At 37.4% G+C, this 17,371-nt stretch overlaps 1 protein-coding gene across 5 annotated transcripts in view; it reads right to left on the bottom strand.

Annotated features, from left to right (window-relative positions):
• GRID2 (glutamate ionotropic receptor delta type subunit 2) overlaps window positions 1–17,371 on the bottom strand; it is a 1,491,890-nt gene that overhangs the window by 118,031 nt on the left and 1,356,488 nt on the right. The gene's annotated exons all lie outside the window — the stretch shown is intronic.

Here is a 17,371-nt window from a genome sequence, read left to right as displayed (position 1 = left end):
AGAGCCCAATGTGGGGCTCAATCCCAGGACTCTGAGATCATGACCTGAGCTGAAGGCAGAGGCTTAACCCACTCAGCCACCCGGGCACCCCCAATCATTTCTAATACAATCATTTCTAATACCGTCATTTCTAATACAAACATCCACTTGAGTTAAATAGTCTCCCTTTTACTTTTTTTCTTCCTCACTACAAAATTATGGAAAATGTTCTTTATCCTTAAAGCACTATCTTGGAATATAAAACTCCTTTAGGTGACTACATGTGTCTACTGGTAAGTCAAAATAACTATTTAAATGTAGTTTCACTTGAAGAAAAAAAAACAGTATAATTTGAGAAATAACCATAATTTTACATATATAGAAGCTATTTTGACTGGGATAGCAGTCTAACTGACATTAAAACACTGAGTAAATGCAGCTGGAAATATAGGATTCCCCTGCTTCTCACATGAGAATACCCTTTGTTAGAAATAATCCATATGGATAATGTTCTAAAATTCAACTCTAATTATTCCAGAGTACTTTATTTTTTTTTTTTTTGGTTAGAAAGACTTCCAACTATAGATCAGAAAAAAGAAAAAAAATCACTGATAATGCTTTATTTTTGACACCATTATCGTAACAATGCAGATAATGTAAATGTGAAATAAGGAATCCTATATTAAAGCTGCTTTTTTAGTAAATCAGAGATTCTATTATGAAAAGAGGCCATTAAAACTTTAATTTAAAATCATATAGTACAAAAGGTCAAATTTCATATCTTGACAAGATTTTCAATTTGAGAACTAGCTCTTACATCCCTAGTACTGAGTCCTTTTAACAGTAAAGTCTAATTTAAAATTTAAAAGAGAATGAGGAAGGAATAGAAATTCTCACTGATGATTCAGCTGTGTTTAGGTCTGCAATCTGCCTACTTTATATCTCCTCTTCCTGATGTCTTACTCTCATCTGCCAATCATCTAGTGCAGAGAAATTTATGGCAAAACGCAAACTCTAAAAAGTCTAAAAAATGGAATGCAAGCTTGCAGTCATCACCCCTTCTTAAAGTATGACATCTATCAAGTAAAAGTTTTTTCTTTTCTTTTTTTTTTTTTAAAGATTTTATTTATTTATTTGACAGAGAGAAATCACAAGTAGATGGAGAGGCAGGCAGAGAGAGAGAGAGGGAAGCAGGCTCCCTGCTGAGCAGAGAGCCCGATGCGGGACTCGATCCCAGGACCCTGAGATCATGACCTGAGCCGAAGGCAGCGGCTTAACCCACTGAGCCACCCAGGCGCCCAAAGTTTTTTCTTTTCAAGTCAAAACTTTCTATCTGACAAATTGAATCTCAGTGTGTATAATATTTTTTTATTAAATAATTAAATAAATAGATAAATAAATAAGTAGGATAACCATATCCCCCAAATATACAAAAAAGATTATTAATGATTTGTGGGTTAATATGTGGTCAGTTGTTTTCAGCTTCTATCCGTCCACCTTACTTCCCTTACACCCAGCGAGGAAGGTGTGATGACCTTTTTGGATTCAAGCAGGATTCATCTTGTTCATCCTCCAGCTTCTTTGTTTCTTTTCAGTTAGTTTTGGGAATTGCCTGTGAAAGTTCTTTAAGACCTCTTGGACTTTGAGCTGCCATGTGGCCCTTTTCCTCCAGGTCTCCAGTTCTTGGCACATTTTGCCCGATCCTATGGCCTGCAGAACCATGGACGTCTAAAGAATGTGCTTCCTTCACCCTGTTCTTGCTGCCAGGGCTGGGGTCCCAGTTGCTGTGCGTCTTCAAGAACGTCTTCCTGCTGCCAGTGCTGCTACTGATGCCAGGCGGGTGCAACCTTACACCTGCTCGGCCCCCGTTACAGGGCATACTCCAGTGCCCCCGTGTCTCGGTAGGAGTGTGGAAGATATCTGATCCATTGTGCGTCTGTGTTAACTAGTCACAGAGCTTTAACATGTGTTCCCACGTTCTTGCACAAATTCTGGGTAAAAATAGTTATTTCACTTGCTTTGTTCAGTTTTTCTATCCAAGAAAAACTCACTCAAGATGGGGCAAGATGACCCACATCGGGTTGTCTGCTCAGCAGGGAGCCTGCTTCCCTTCCTCTCTCTCTGCCTGCCTCTCTGCCTGCTTGTGATCTCTGTCGAATAAATAAATAAAATCTTAAAAAAAAAAAAGAGATGGGGCATGATGGAATACTAAAATTGCTCTTGTCCCCTGATGGCGAGGATGCTATTCAGGTGAACATCCTCATCCCTTATGACTAATTCTTTCCCTAGAGGTAACTCAGAATCTGAAGGCACTGTAATCTAGGTGGCCCATCTCACTAGCCCTCCAGACTGGTAATAGAGTCTAGCAGGTAAAAGCGTGGACTTTGGAGCCAGACTTTCAAGGTCTGAATCCAGATCCATCACTTGCTACTCCCAGGATCTCCGGCAGGTAATGTAACCTCTTTGTAATCTTCAGTATTTTTTGTTCTGCAAATAAGATAGTTGTGAAGATAAACATGGTAAAACATGTGAAGGTCTTAGAATAGTACCTGCTATAGTAGGCCCTATATAGGTTTTTGCTATTAAAATTATTAGAGTGGTATTATTTCTATACTCAATAAAAACACCACTTTAAAATTTGCTAACGTTTCTGTAATTTTATACCAACTTCTATTGACCAGGTGCCAGATACATCTATTTAATTTTTGTCTCCCTTCTCCACTTCTGAAAACTTTGATTCACGACAGCGTACCATCATCATGTTTCAATTACCTACCAACTGAAGGTGTTAGAATCAGTTCAATAGGTTCAAGTTCAAAATGATAAGGTTTATCTTATGCTCCAAGAGTAATCAAAAACCACATATAGATATCACCCTAAGATACAAGTGGTAAACATAAAGCCTTGTTTTCCACTTCTGAAGATCCCCATCACTATTAGTAGAAGGTAAGAGCAATAACCTTTTTGTACAGGATCCCAAAGGAAGTAGGAATGAATGGTCCATTTCAGCTCAATACTCATTTTGAAAACGATTCAGGTCACTGACTCAGTACAAATGAAGTTCCTCTCTGCTTCAACTCAATTACTAATGAACATCCTGATTGCCCTCAAAAGTAAATTGGCAGCTGTATTAGGTTCTACAAGAAATTTGTACCTTAGGCGATCCAAGTATAGATTTCTGCCTTCAGTGTAGTTTCCAGATAGTCCCCCAAGGAAAGACTTAACTAGAAACATTTTGCTTTCTGAATATGAGTGCTGGGTAATATTGTTTGTTTGTTTGTTTGTCTAAGTCTTTAGTAGTTTGCTAAATTTAACACCAAAGTGAATCTTACAACTGCATAGCCACATGCAAAGGTCAATTCTATTCCATAAATACTTTCAAAAGTTTACTAGATATGCAGTACTTTCTAAGTAAAGTAGGTTATCTCAAGGAAAATGGCCAAGAACATGTTTTGACATGCATCATATTACAAACCATAAAGACTGATTGGCTATATTAAATGTATGAAGTCTACAAAATACTGAACTGAAGAGCTTGGTTAATTTAACATTTGACTCCAGAAAGATGATGATGGTATTTTACAAATTCTGGTTGATAGTCACATTCCTGTTACAATATTGTTAAGAACAGTAAAATTAAATGTTAGCAGAACTTATAAGAAGACTTATTCTTTATCAGGATATAAAAGCATTTAATACATATAAGCTGGAGTTAATGAAATATCAGAATATGGTGAAAAGCCATATAAAATTAAACTTGGAATGTTTAGGACTTAGTGGTATTTCTACCCAAAATAATAATACTTAGAGGAAAAGAGCAGAAATTCAGATATTTATTCATTCATTCAAAAGAGTGTTAGTGGGAGGCACATGCTAAGACTACAATAGTGAATCAACAGACGTCTCTATTCTTCTAGGCCTACATTCTAGTGGGAATGAAAGGATATGGGAAGTGAATGGGAGAAAAAGGATAAAAATATGAATGAGATTTTACCTGAAGGTAGGACTAGCTAAGTAAAAATTTATCCTTTAAAGAAGTATCTCATCAATTTATTGATAGGTAGAGTTACTCAGATATAGACTCCTATACACATCACAGGCCCAAAACATAACAATTGATACAATACTGATATTCCCCCCCCCGCAGGGCAATAAAACATCTATGAGAAAAGTCACACTTTCAAAACTATCTATACAAAGAACTTGATTGTGTAAGCTTTTTCGAAACAGTGGGTAGTATAAAAAGGAGGTCCAAGAAACACTGACCTTCTTATGGGATATTTTATTGAAATGACAGCTAGAATTGGTTGTCTCCTTGGCATTCTGGGTATGGTAATTATCAATCAAATATGGGGATGGAAGTGCATGACTGAGAGTGTGAATGATTGAGCTGTGTGTTTGTGTGTGCGCATATGCACACACGTGTGTGTGTGTGTGTGAGAAAGAGGGTATATGAGTTTGTGTAAAGTGTGTTATGTATATGCAGATGAGGAATTTAATTTTGCAATGAGAAAATCTGCTGGGGCATCTGGGTGGTTCAGTGGGTTAAAGCCTCTGCCTTTGGCTCAGGTCATGATCCCAGGGTCCTGGGATTGAGTCCCACATCAGGCTCTCTGCTCAGTGGGGAGACTGCCTCCTCCTCTCTCTCTCTCTGCCTGCTTCTCTGCCTACTTGTCTGTCAAATAAATAAAATCTTTTTTAAAAAAAAAAAAAGAAAATCTGCTAAAAATATCAATTCTGGTTTTTTGGGGATTTATTTTAAAATTTCCACTACGTAATCTACTCTACATATACTTTACTTAATAAAGGTACTTATATGTTAGTGAACAGCCTAAATTTATTTTATTTGGCAACTTAAACATAATTATCTATAGTAATTCTAAGCTGACACAGGGTTTTTCAAAAATACTAACTGGGTTAATTAATATAAGTAAATTACTTAATACATATTAGGTTTTTTTTTGTCCTCGAATCCTCACACTTTATGGCATTTGTTATTTTTAATGTCTCCAAACACTGGGAAATACAATTAAGGTTGAAATACTTACTTCTTCAATGAAAAATAAATTTAAATTGTCCTCACATAGCTAGAATATATTTATCTCTTCTAACACATTAATTAGGAAGAAAAACACTTCCTTAGAATGACTACTGACTCCAGTAAACAATTCTTTTTTTCCTCAGAGAGCAGGAACTGACTCCTAGAAACAATTATTTTTGTTCTTCTAAAATAAAATTTATATTTTAGTAAAATTCTTAATGTTTTAAATTTCTTTGGATGCAGTGAAGATATGTATTTAAAATATTTTTGTGATACATTTTGCATACCTTCTGAGTCATAATGATTTTATAACAAAAAAACTCAAGAGTTATTTTAATATTCTACAGAGTATTCTTTTAATAGAAAACTTGTTTATAAGTATTGAAGTTATGCTAATAAACATACCTCAAATTTTTCTGAATTCCATCCATATATATTTCACTGTAATGACTTTTTTGCCTATAAATCTAGAGTTATGTTAATGATCAGATGGTCCATGAAGAATCAATAAATACCAAAAACTATTAAATATTTGTAAAAAGTTCATAACAATGAGTAGGTGAGATGACGAGTAACTTAGAAAAATCTGATCTGGGACGCCTGGGTGGCTCAGTTGGTTAAGCAGCTGCCTTCAGCTCAGGTCATGATCCCAGCGTCCTGGGATCGAGTCCCACATCAGGCTCCTTGCTCAGCAGGGAGCCTGCTTCCCCCTCTGTCTCTGCCTGCCATTCTGTCTGCCTGTGCTCGCTCTCTCTCCCTCTCTCTCTCTGACAAATAAATAAAATCTTTTTTTTTAAAAAAAGAAAAATCTGATCTGCCTAGAGTTCTCCAAATGTAATTTTGACATTTCATTATGAGGATTCAAGTAAAATTAAAGCAACAATCCCTCATTGGAGAGCTTTAATAATATTCACATTGAAAATAATTTCTTTAGAGGGAATTAAATCTTATTTCTGGAGACAGAGTAAATAAGTAAGTAAAGTAAGTAAGTAAGTATATGACTTCAATCTTTTGGCTTTTAGAGAAAGGGCTTTATAGAGAAAGGGCTTTTTTTATAATATCTTCCAAACTGTGGGTCTGTTAGAGGTTTTCAACATCCTCCATAATTTCTTGAGTATTATTTTAGAAAAATATGTTGAGGAATATATGGGCTGAGAAAAAAATTGCAAAGTTACATAAGTGCCCCAAAGAAAAGAACAATACAACTATGCTTTTTCTGTTTTTCTCACCTATGACATTAATAAAAATGCTTTAGATTATATATTTTATTAATTTACTTTTAAGAAGAGATTTATCAAACTAATTATTATGGTTTATTTCATTTTCTTATCTTATGCTTTATGCAAGACTTGAGATTTAAATAATTCTAAAGGAGATCCATCCCTATCGACACTAATGTACTCTGACTCTAAAATAAACTTTTTGATGCTTCCTGAGTGTGCAGTTCTGAAATAGGGTTATGTTCAAAAGGTGGAGCAAAGAGCTGGCTAACGGGACACAGGTCTTCTGTTGGGTGACAAGAAAAAAGGTGTAATGGGTCTGAAGTTCTGGTTATTTCCTTAGAGCTTCCATTAAGTTTATTTTTGGTCAAAGCCTGTGTTTTTACTATATTCACTGTTGTTCAGTTGTAGATTTCATGCTAGAATTCAATGACAGCATCCATTAGCAGAGGCTACTTAAATCTCTGATTACTGGAAAGGAAGTATGCAATATAAACTTATTTGCTGACACTAGGGGCAGTGGAATTTTCAGTTGGCTCCTTATCTTCGGAAAAAAAAAAAAAAAATATTACATTTTTCTTCATGGGTTTTTGAATTCTCTATGGCTATTTTGTAATCCTACATTTTGCTGGTCTTCTAAAGCATCCATTTATATGCATTTATTCTATTTTTATTCTCTTGTATCTATTGTTTTATCAGGCAGTTTTAATATTCTGGTACTACATATGCTTTTTCTCTTTACTCAGGCACTGTAGTCTATAATAATAGCAATCAAGGCAGTTCATTCTGACAAATGTGTGTCAGAAAAAGCCTGCTGTGACTTTGAAATATTGAAAGTGACTGATAACATAATGTGTGAAGCGGAATAAATGCATACAAATGGAAGTTTTAGCTGAGCAGTCAAAGAATGAACTAAATACAGTGTCAGAACTCGGCCCTGAAAGCTCTGGGTGTCAGTGGTTACAATGGCAAATTACTAAATGCACTTTGCAAAGTGTTTTATGAATAAAGCAGGGGCTGGACCTTTATCATTTCTCTTTGTGCTTGGGCTTCTGCAGGAAGCACAACCAAGTGATGTTCCCTTAAAAACTTTCTGGTTTGGGAAGTCACACAGTGTTTAAAAAGAAGACAAAGGCACTAGCCGGCAGTTGGGAAATATGATAAGAGAGAGGATGTGATCACTAAATGTAGAACATGAAAACCTGGCTTCTGGACGGACAGACATCTGGCCTACAATAAATCCACTTATGAAGAAACACCCGGGACACAGAAGAATAAATCTTGATTGGCAATTTGCTAAAACCTGTCCTTATTTTTGAAAAGCACACTGACATTTAAAATGGAGTGCTTTGAAGAGAGGGATAATGAAAATAAATCCTCCCATTATTTGAACATGGCATAGATGGCAAATAGAGTTTTCTCATGTGTGAGACTCATCGACTTTCCTTATTCCTTGCTAACCCCTGCTTGCCGGTGAGCAGAGGGCCTAACGAAAGCAGACACATTGACTTCATATGGATTCAGCAGGGATTGGACTCTCATCCAAGAGGGGAAACTCATTCTTTTGCACTACAAGTAGATTCTTTAGAGAAAGAGATTGGCTAAGCAGTCAAACTAGTGGGGGAAAAATACAATCTCTCTCGCTTTCCCTCCACCTCCCCTCCTTCTTCCTTCTTGTTTCCTCTCCCACTGCTTTCTCTTAGCTAACTATATTTAGCAAGCAGTTTATTCTTCCTCAGGGATGTCAAGGCTGGAGGTACAAGTTAAGAGGGTCTGTGAGTAGTCTGTTGGCAATTTTCACACATACAAAATAGAACACTTCTGGGGAGTGTTATAAATATAGGTATTAGAGAATATGCCTCAATCCATAGTCTTTTTAGAAGTGTGAATAAATTTACTGTTCTTGAGTCTCAGAGTTCAAGAGGATAAGCCTGAGATACACTGGTGTTGGCAGGTGCCTTAGGAGATGTTGCCACATATATTAGCTAATAAAAATGGAGTTTGCTTTCTCTGCCATTATAAATGTGACTACTTTGATAAGGCTAACCACTGGGGTAGAAATGTGACAGTGTGGGGGAGGCTCAGAGATGGCCCGAACAACTTTGTTTTCATCTTCTGTTCTACAGCCTTTTTTGTTTATTTTGTTCCACATTGTTCTTTCATGTCTCAAGTTTACTTTTTTTTTTTAATTTCTCATTTCCACTGTATTTTAGGTTGCTGTCATCTCTCATCTGGATTATTGCCATAAATTTCTGATTGGTCTCTCAGCTACTAAAGTCTTGCTTTAAGATAATTGATAATCAACACTACAGGCAGAGAAAACTTTATATAATGTAAACTTTTACTACGTAATCTCACTTAAATCTCTGACGGTGCCCTCTTGCCCTCAGGGTCAAGTGTGAATGTGGTGACCTGGTATCCTGCAGGAAGGCTCTGTGTTCCTCCCTAGCCTCTTTTGCTGCCACTTCCTGCTTCATACTCAGAGCCACATGGTGACTTCTCCTCCTGTTCCTTCTGTTGAGAAAGTACTTTATTGACTGAATGAGTCTGTAAGAGGGGCCATAGCAAAGTACCACAGACTGGATGGCTTAAACAACAGAAATTTATTTCCTCATGGTTCTGAAGGCTACATGTCATTGATCAAGAGGTCGGCAGGGCTGGGCTGATTTCTCCTGCAACCCTTCTCCCCTTGGCTTGTAGATGGCTGTCCTCTCCCTGTGTCCTCACGTGGTCTTTCCTGTGTGTGTCTGAGTCCTATTTTCTTGTCTTATGAGGACATGAATCGGACTGAATCGGGCTTTCCCTACTGACCTCATTTAATCTTAATTGCTTCATTAAAGACCCTGTCTCCAATTCACATTCGGAGGTACTGCGGGTTAGAACTGCAGCATATGAATTTTGGGGGACACAATTCAGCCCATAACAGCAATCAACTTCGACTGTTAAATTGTCTGTTCAGATCCATTCCACTAGGAAGCCTTCCCGGTACTTTTCTTATGAGTTCCACACTGATTCCCTGTGCTCCCTAAACACTTCTTGCACAGAACAGAAAGTCACCTATTCATTCGTTTATCTTTCCTCCCAGAGACTAAGCAGGGTGAAGGCTGGGGTTGTATGTGGTTCACTGCTCTAAAGCCATTGACTGACAGACGGTCCAGCACATAGTATGTGGTAAAAAAATACTTGTTGAGTGAGATGAAGTATTGCCTCATTTTTTTTCCCTTCCCTTTTCAAATCTATTTGCACTAACTTGAAACATAGTACATGGTATCTGGTTGATTACACTGGTTTCAGTATAAATTTTCCTTTGAGGTTGACTATAAAATTTTTACTACATTTTTAAATTTATTTTTCATATTAGCTCTGTAGTGTGACTGTTTCAAAACAGATATACAAGTGGGAATATTGAGGTGATGTAAGGCCCCACATTACATGTTCTGCCTAAGAGCAGCTGCATGAATTTCCAGAGGGTAAAACTGGAGAAGAAAGGAAAGCTTACGAATGCAAATACACTCTTTACCAGGTGTTTCATTGTGGAACCTATCTGTTGTGTACAGTATAAGCTGCACCAAGTGACCAAATCCTTTTGGAACAATTCCTGTGCAATTCAACAGTTCTGAATTTGAAATCCTGAGTTATCAAGAGAATGGATCCCTTGTGCTGCTTGTAATACTGGTTGTGCACATGAGGTCATTTTTGGTGGAGAAAAAAGGAATATTCTAAGCTGTGGGAACACATCAATTGGTTGTTAAGATAGATTTTCAGTGTTGGCAAAGCATGTGAGAAACTCTGAAAGTGGTATGCAATGGTCCGTTACTTTAAATCTTTCCTAAAGGGATTCTCTACCTATCTTTTGTAAGATTATGCAGAATCTGTGTCCTAGAGGTAGCCAGTTTTCAGAGAAATGATTTTACAGATGGTGGTCACAATGGCTATTTGAGACCTCAGATGGTCTCCTTCCCATCGGAATAAGACACAGGGTCTGGCCATTCTTGTAATGAGTAAGAAGGCTCGACCAGCCTTTTTTTCAGAATAGACATTTTTGGCATTATATATAAAAAAGGTTTCAAGGGACGACTCCTTTTAAAGCTTTCGATTTGTTACTTTTTATTTTAACCAATGATAACACAGAAAAGCTCTGCTAGAACATTTGTTTAAAAGCTTCTCTTTGAATATGCTACTTTCTCATTTATTTTTTACATTTTTCTACATGCACAGAAGGTCAAAAAAGTTCTTAAAGTAGGACATAGAATTTTGCATAAACCATCCCAAAGGACTTATTTTTTCTAATGTAAAGAATGTGAAAGCAGAGTCAAGGGCATCAGCTTAGAAACCCCAGTGTTTCAAACTCTACACCAAGCACTTACTTGCTTAAAGAAGGAAGCAAGAGAGAGGGTCTTCTCCAGCAAATTGCTTACATACCCATGTTTCTTGATTCCTTCTCCCCTTTCCACTTCTGCACAGTAATTCTGAACAAGGGATATGCAATTCCAGGACTTTCAGAATTTAGGAAGAGAAAAACATATTTAGGGGTTTTGATCAAGATGGCTCAATTTTTATTTCCTGAAGGAAGGACATTAAGCAATCTGTGCTAATTTCCTGAATGAAAAGATATTTAATTCTCCAAATGTAAGATGGATACCAAGTCAGAACAAAATATAGTTCTTTGAACTGAATTCATTGAGTTAATATCTGACTACATTGTCCTTGTTTTTATTTCCTTTCTCAATTCACAGACTTCTTGGAGCGGGTATCTGTGGAAAGGCATTGGCAGCTGGCAATAACAGTGACTGGATTTCACCTTATAGGGAAGACTGTTTAGACTGAGGCAGGAAGTTGAGCAGAAGTTACCCAGAGGAAACGTGAATGCAAGAATAAAGGCCCTGAGGCAGAAGAAGACACCAGGAGCAGACCAATGCCTTGGGATGCAGCTCATGGGGAAGTGTAGCAAAATGAGGTGGGTAGGGAGAGGCAGAAAAAAAAAGTCTCAGGGGGCCTTTTAGCTTTTCTTTTTTTCTTTTTGTTGTTATGATGTCTGATTCAAAATTCATATACTGCACGTCTGGCTGGCTCAGTTGGTTAAGTGTCTGTCTTCAGCTCAGGTCATATCCTAGGGTCCTGGGATAGAGTCCCGAGTCAGGGAAGGGTGTGTGTGGGGGTAATCTCTGCTCCTTGCGGAGTCTTGCTTCTCCCTCTGCCTCTGCCTCTGCTTTTTCTCTCTCTCTCAAATAAATAAATAAATAAATAAATAAATAAATAAATAAATAAAATATTTAGAAAAAAAGATACCTGGCATCTAAAAAAAATTCACATATCTCCTTCAATTTTGGACATCTTAGAATTTAGGAGCTGATCTAAGATTTTAGGGTTATTAATCTATGAGATAGAAGGAAGTAACACAAGACGGATAGTAGGGAAATATGGACTTTTCTGTAATACAAACTCTGCCAGGTATAACTATGTGATTATAGCTCATCAGTTCTCCTCTCCGGTGTGGTGTTTCCTCACAGTAACTTGGATAAGGATGGCTAGAAAACAAGTGACAAATTATCACTGAGTTTCAAGAATCTATTGTTCTCTGATTTTAAGTTAACTTAAGTTCTATAGACTTTATAATGTAAGGTAAAGGGGGAAAAAAAAAACATTAAAAATATAGCCCTGAGAATACAGGAGGAAACTTGATTCCTTTTTTAAGCAAAACCAAGCCAAAACAATAAAGAAAATTTATTAGTAAATTTTTCTTCACCTTCCATGAAAACCAAAGAAGATTTTGTGACAATGAAATCAATTGTCACGGGACAATAATCCCTCTCAAGGGATTATTTTGGTAAATAATGATATTTTACTGGTATAGGGACAATGGCTAAGTAGAAGGTAGGTTTAGCTAACAATCTGGAAGACTTCTATTTAATACACCAGTTAATACCATTTTTTGAAGTGCCTATAGGCAAAGAACTGTGCGAGACTTCATCAGGTCATGGAAAACCTGATGGAAAAAAGAACTGATTGAATTGCAAGGATTCTAAGAGGACAAAAAGAACAACTGCCACCACAAAAGGATTCGAAAGATTATGATTCGAAAGTTATGAAAAGTGCTGTTGGCTGTGGAAGAAGATGTCTGGGCTGATGAGGCAGAAGAAATCAAACAAGTGCAATTGAAGATGAAGTGTGAAGGGACTTAATAACTTTAACTCCTTACCCCTGTATAATTTAGTATTATAGAGTCAACACTTAAGTGTTTTTTCCCTTATGTTTTCCAAACCTTCATTTCTTAATCTATAGAAGAGGCACAATAATCTTTCCTTTAATGATGTTTTATAAGAATTAAATAAGGTGATATAGATAGGGAATGATCTGTACGTGATGAAGGGGAAGGTCAAAATACTCAAGACAAGGGCAAGAAGCAGAAAACAGGTGCCAGGGAGAGTGCCAGAGGGAACAGTAAGGGAGTCAGGAGCGCGTGTTAGAGCGGCAGCTCTCCAAATGTGGACTCCCAATCAGCAGCATCCAGCCTCATCTGGAACTTGTTTGAAAAACAGATCACGTTTACATAATCAGCAACTCTGGGGCTGGGACCTAGCGATCTGTGTTTTAGCCTTCCTGCCCGGGAATGCGGATGCTTGCTCAAGTTTGAGAACCATGGTGGTCGAGTCAGCCGCAGGATAGCTGGGGGGAGTTTGGAGTAGCAGTTCATGAATTCTTTTAAGACATTGCTGTCACAAAAAAACAGATAAACAACAATAAGAGAAATAGCTGTCAAGTACCAGCTCTGTGGCGAGGATGGCTCTAGATCTTGAGGATAGAAAAATTGAGTAATTTACTGTCGTTACCCGTGCACTCTTCCAGTCCCTTCTGTCCTAGTGGCTCTTCCTGTATTTCCTCTAATTCCAGTCCTTGGTGCTGGGTTTTCTTTTTGCTGCACATATTTTCTCTTGATTTCCCCCACCCCTTGTAGCTTTGTAATGATAACTCCTACATCTGTACCTCTCTCCCCTGTCTAACCCACTCTCCTGTCTCATATTTCCAACAGTTTTCAGACACACCTCCTCTTGATGTCACTACAAATTCGGCACAGGCAAAACCAACAGCATGCGCTCCCTTTCCATACCGTCCCCTTCCCACGTTCCTATTTACAACTTCTCAACTGAGTATTTTCTATCATCTCTCTTTTAGTTTTCCCCCTTTAGCCAGAGTGTATTGGTTAAGAGAGTGATCTCTGGAGTGAGGGTTGAAATCCCAGTTTAGTCATTTATTAACTGTAGCTTGAGCAGTTTACTTAATAGCACATTTCTCTTAGGGTGTTGTGAGGATGAAAGGAGTTAGTCCATGGAAAACCTTTAGAGAAGTAACACAAATAAATGTGCAATAAATTATTGTATTATACTGAGTATTATTAATTCATTCTTCTTCGTTCCTTACATTCTCTAATACCTATTAATTCTTTCTTCAGATTTGTTGTCAGGGACATTCTAGTTGACTCTTCAGGGTCTCGTCCATCCCATTAGACAGGGAGTCTAAGCTATAAATATATATTCTTGTGGGGATCTGCTCAGCCCAGTGGTAAACACATGACCTACCATGAACTAATTAACCCAAAGGGATGGATTTGTATTCATGCTTGAGAGGAGAGAGTTCTCATTTTCTTCCCTTGAAAGGAAACGGGGGAGCACGTTACCCCTGCTGCTGCTATAAGCATCCTCTGTCACAAGGCAGGTCAGCCTGAGGACAGTCCTATCTCACTCACCAAGGATGGATGGGTAGAGACGCGGAAGGAACTTGGTCTTTGGTCAGAGTCCTTCAACCAGGGCCTACGTCTTTTATAACTATGTCTTTTATAACCTCCTACCTATCAAATTGTAATTCACAGTATTTTGTTTTCTCTCCGAAATTTCACATTTATATATTTAAGTTTCTAATAAAAATGTGAGTTTACCAAACCCAAGGCCAAAGTCTTAATTCCTCTGGCTTGTAACCTACTTCTGGCCCATGGTTGACCAACTCTGGCAGTGGAACCAAGCACTGTACACTTACTTGTTCAGAAGAAAAGGTTATCTTGGTTCCTCTGTTTACCTCAGCCATCATGACCATACCATTTGCTAGTCCTATTAGTTTTATAGCTATGATAGATTGGAACCCGTCACTTCTTACCATCTTAATTTTATCACCCTCCACCTAGCCATTGCTGCCTCTCTCCTGGATTACTGTACTAGCTTCCTAACTGATCTTCCTACTCTTCCTACTCTTCTTACTCTCACTCACTGCCTCTGTTGCTCTCCCTCTTTCTACCGTATTTCCTTCTTTACCTGAGCAGCTAGAGGTAAGAAACACTCCTCTTTTTAAAACTTGCAATAGCTTGCCTTTGTTTTTTGGAAACAAACAAACAAACTGTAGTTTTTATTATGCTTTTCTAGGTTCTGTAATACATCTGGGCCTAACTCTTTAATTTCCTTTCATACTACCCTCTTGTCTGTTTGTCCTGCCATGCTGAACTCCTTGCCCTTCTTTAAATACTCCAAGCCGGTTCTCACTTCAGAGCCTTTGCCTTTCTTGTTGTTTATACATGGAATACTCTTCCTGCACATTTTACATTCAAGGTTGTAATCGAAGGTTGCTTCCTCAGAAATATCTTCTGTGACCCATCTCAACATTGATCTGTTTTTATTCTCTGTCCCAGGTAAGTTTTCTTCATAGCATGTTTTCCAATGTGAAATTACCCTATTTGTTGTCTAATTTATTATGTTTTCTCCTCCAACTCTCTTGTATAATGTAAGCTCCAGGAAAGCAATAACCTTGTCAATCTTGCCTGCTATTTTTTTAATCTAGAAAAACAGAACTGTATGAGGCACTAAGTAGTTTCTCAACAAATATTTACTGACTGAATAAATAAACATGAATCCTACTCTCTAATACGTTGTTTGCCTTAGTAATCACAAGTGAGAATAGGATTCTTTCCCCCTCAAACATTATTTAACAAGAATTTATTGAATACCTAATAAGGATATATTTCCTATTCGTAGAAGATTAGAAAAAGAAGGAATAAGAGGTTTTGCTATTCTTTTCAAGCTAAGAATTTAGAACATATTGGAAATGTCAATGTATAAACACAATAAATGAACACAAAAGTGACATATGTGGTACAGAAAAGATAAAATACAGAAACAGGATGAAGGGTCTGATAAGAGCTGAATTTGCTAGGGAGGACTTACGCTGAGGATGGATTATGAGCTGGAACACACAGCTGGAACCTGCGTAAGATTTGAGTAGGTTTAAAAAGAAAGGAGTAACTGTGTTCCTAGGCACAATATGCTAAGATTCAATTATGTTTGTGACTGTGGAATGGAAAGGAGAGGAAAGCAAAAAAAGGGACATTTGAAAGCAATTTGCCTCAACCTTTTCTTATTTACGTCTATGCTCTTTCCATAAGCTACATCTCTGTTTTCATTATCTTAATGGGGAATGTGCCCAAGTCCATATCCATCTCTCTACCCTCTCCCTCAAGTTTCCACCCTGCATTGTCGTTTGTCCGTCATTGTCTGTACATTTCCCTATATAAAAACATCATCTTCTGGTGCCTCCAACTCAACATGTCAAGCCCGAAATTAGCTCAAAATTAGTTCATCAGTACAACTGGTTTTACTCTCAAGCCAGCTTCCCCTCCTGGTTTCTCTTCTGTGATTTCCCCATTTCCCAGCCAGCAAGGCTAATGATTTCATTTACGTTCAGTCCCCCTTTGCCCCCTCTCTCTGTCTAGTTAATGGCCAACATTACCTTTACAATATCTTTCTTCTTCCCTTCATTTCCCCTGTCTTCAGTCTACTTCAGGCATTTCACTTTTTCTAAAAGATTCATTCACCAATTCATTCAGTTAATACTTTTCAAATATCTACTATGTGATAGGCTTTCTTCTAGAGGCTTGTATTACACCTCTGAATAAAGCAGAGAAGAACCCCTGCCTTCTTGGAGTTTATGTCATGGATATGATAATGGCTTCCTAACTGGTAGCCTCCCTTCTAGTCAATTCCTCATTTACTTCATTATATACATTCTTCCAGACTGGCCAAAAAGCATACTACTGATTATGACTTGTCTTCCCAAATTCTTCAGTGACTTCCCATGTCCTAAATCCACAATGCTTAGCTTAATATTCAGGAACCCCGGGTTTTATGCTCTTCTATCTCAACAATCTTAAAGTAGTATTCACTGCCACTCTACTGAATACATTCTGGTTGGGAGGTAATTTGTTTGACAAATTTCTCTGGTTGCTGAAAAAATAGAAAAGAACAAATTCATATTAGTAAAATTCAAAGACCATGAGAGTTTGCTTAGAAGGACCATGCTTATTTTTATGGGGAATGCTAGGGCTATCTTGGTTAATTGTTGCAAAAAAGCCCCCAGAAAATTGATAAAAATCCTAAGAACAAAAATGTACCAATAGAGAATATTATTTTGGAAAGAGAGAGAAAACCTTATCAGAACAGGGAACCTATCATGTTTTCTTCAGTTTGCTGGTTCCTCCCATCTTATCTCCACGTCTGACCCCTGAAATATTGGTAAGAATATTGCAGGGAGCACTGGGTGTGGTGCATAAACAATGAATTTTGGAACACTGAAAAAAATTAAATTAAATTAAATTAAATTTAAAAGAATAAATAAATCTTAAAAAAAGAATATCATGTAGCATGGAGGACACGGGGAGTTAGAGAGGAGAAGGGATTTGCGGGTAATTGGAAGGGGAGGTGAACCATGAGAGACTATGGACTCTGAAAAACAATCTGAGGGGTCTGAATTGGCGGGTGGATGGGAGGTCGGGGTACCAGGTGGTGGGTATTATAGAGGGCACGGATTGCATGGAGCACTGGGTGTAGTGAAAAAATAATGAATACTGTTATGTCGAAAATAAATAAAAAATAAATAAAAAAAAAGAATATCATGAAGGCATAATTTTTATATACATACACTGAGATCATTTATATATAAAATAAAAATGTTGGATTTCAATGATTTTCAGTAGTTATTAACATTATTTCAAACTTAAATAGCTTCATACAATGATAGTTGTAAAATGGATTATTAAGGAAAAGAATGTACACTTTGAGGTATATCTATCTAACTCTTTTTGAAGTTGGTGCTA

Source organism: Mustela erminea, chromosome 2 (genome assembly GCF_009829155.1).
Source record: "Mustela erminea isolate mMusErm1 chromosome 2, mMusErm1.Pri, whole genome shotgun sequence".
Classification (NCBI taxonomy): Eukaryota; Metazoa; Chordata; class Mammalia; order Carnivora; family Mustelidae; genus Mustela; species Mustela erminea.
The sequence above is the reverse complement of the archived record's forward strand: the minus strand, read 5'-3'. Positions and strand labels throughout refer to the sequence as shown.